This window comes from Nansenia antarctica (genome assembly GCF_963989245.1).
Source record: "Nansenia antarctica genome assembly, chromosome: 15".
NCBI lineage: Eukaryota > Metazoa > Chordata > Actinopteri > Argentiniformes > Microstomatidae > Nansenia > Nansenia antarctica.
The window spans coordinates 1,916,708-1,919,207 of record NC_137685.1 but is presented as its reverse complement, the minus strand read 5'-3'; positions in this window follow the sequence as shown (position 1 = coordinate 1,919,207).

Here is a 2,500-nt window from a genome sequence, read left to right as displayed (position 1 = left end):
CTTACCGAATATGTACCCTCCTTTTAACCGCCTATGATTAATGTATGCTCTTTTAACCCCCTATGACTAAAAACAAGAAGGGAAAAGACGGGACAAGCATTTAGCTTAACCCTTGTGTGGTGTTCGGGTCAACCTGACCCGTTTTCAATTTTTACTTAAAGAGAAATGGTACAAGAATACATTTTATCAATCTGAAACTCCATGGCCTTGGCTCATTTTATATGAAAAACAAAAAACAAAAATCTTTTTTTTTTTTTACACATCCTACAATACCCCAACACATTTATGTCCTTCATAAGGTGTTCGGGTCATTTTGACCCGGATACACAGAGACACAGAAACATACACACACTCACACTGACACTCACTCACTCACTCACACACCTCTGCTCTGTCTTTCCCGTGCCGAGAAGCCGTCTGGTCTCGCACTCTTTACCCTTTGAAATGCAACATTGTATAATAATAATAAAGAATAATATTGTACTGGACTCCTCACACCTGCACAAGAAGCCGTCTGCTCTGGCTTTCCCGCGCCGAGAAGCTGTCTGCTCTCGCACTTTTTACCCTTTGAAGTGCAATGTTGTAAAAAAATGTATAATAATATTGTACTGCACCTGCACATCATGGGAGGGATAAAAGAGAGAAATAGCTCTCCATCCCAGTGTATAGGTCATTTCAACTACAATCCTCCACCAGCAACATGAAGAAAAGATACAGTGTTCAGAGGGCCGTGGAGATAATATTTGAAGAGAGTGAGCAACATAGTGAAGTTGAAGGGGGGGAGGATGTTTCAGATGAGGATAATGTAGAAATTAATTCAGAGTATTCTGATTCTGAAAGTGAATTTGGAGATGAGTTTCACTCTGAGCATGCAGCAGAAGGATCCCCACAGCCAGCCACTGGAAGAGCCCCGCAGCCAGCCACTGCAGGAGCCCCACAGCCAGCCACTGCAGGAGCCCCACAGCCAGCCACTGCAGGAGCCCACACATATTTGTCCAAGAATGGCCAAATTGAATGGTCTTCATCCCCAATGAGAGAGCCCCCCCGCTCAGCTGCTAACATTATAAGGATGGTACCAGGGCCCACACGATTGGCAGTGACTCATGTTGATGATATCAAGTCATCCTTTGAGCTGCTGATTACTGATTCAATTCAGAAAATAATTCTTGATATGACCAACCTTGAGGGGAGACGTGTTTTCGGGGAGGAGTGGAAAGAAATGGACAACACACACTTACAGGCCTATTTTGGGATCCTCATCCTAGCAGGTGTCTATAGGTCAAGAGGGGAGTCGACTGAAAGTCTGTGGGATGTGGAGACAGGGAGAGCAATTTTTAGAGCCACAATGTCTCTGAAGAGCTTCAATATCTACTCGAGGGTCATCAGGTTTGATGACCGGGAATCAAGACCTGTTAGACGGCGTAGGGACAAGTTGGCTGCAATCCGCACGGTGTGGGACAAGTGGGTGGACCGGCTTCCACTTCTTTACAATCTAACTGTGGATGAACGGCTTGTGGGGTTTAGAGGTCGTTGCCCCTTCAGGCAGTATATGCCCTCCAAACCAGCAAGGTACGGAATACAAATCTGGGTTGCCTGTGATGCCGTTTCATCGTATGCATGGAACATGCAAATTTATACAGGGAAGCCAGAGGGAGGAGCCCCTGAGAGAAACCAGGGGACACGGGTGGTGTTGGATATGTCACAGGGCCTCAGTGGCCATAACATCACCTGTGATAATTTCTTTACATCCTACAGCCTGGGACAGGAACTTCTCAAACGAAAGGTGACAATGGTTGGAACAGTCCGAAAAAACAAGACGGAGCTCCCACCCCAGTTTCTAAATGTGAAGAACAGGCCAGTCCATTCCTCCAACTTTGTGTTTACAGCCAACACTACCCTGGTGTCTTACATACCAAAAAAGGGCAAGAATGTGATGCTCATGAGCACTCTACATAGGGATGGAAGAATCAGTGGCCGGGAGGACCGTAAGCCAGAGGTCATACTTGACTACAACGCCACCAAAGGTGGAGTAGACAACCTGGACAAGCTGCTGGCCTGCTACAGCTGCCAAAGAAGAACTCTACGGTGGCCTCTCGTGATCTTCTTCAACATCCTGGATGTTTCAGCCTACAATGCATTTTCAATCTGGATGGCAGTCAACCCAGACTGGAACCAAAGGAAGCTCCAAAGACGACGTCTTTTCCTTGAGGAGCTAGGTATGGCACTGGTGACACCGCATATCCAAAGGAGACAACATATGCCCAGGACCCCAACTTCTCTAGCCATAGTGAGGAGGATTACAGATGCTCCACCTGCACAACCCACACAACCACAATCTCCAGTGCCTGAGGTAAGTGTCCTGTTGCGGTTGTTTGTGTGTGTGTGTGTGTCTGTGTTGATTCACTTGCTCAGTCAAATGTATTGATCGCTTTGGTAAAAGTAAGTCGCTTTGAAATAAGGCGTCTGCTAAATGCCAACATTTTTAATGTAAATGTAAATA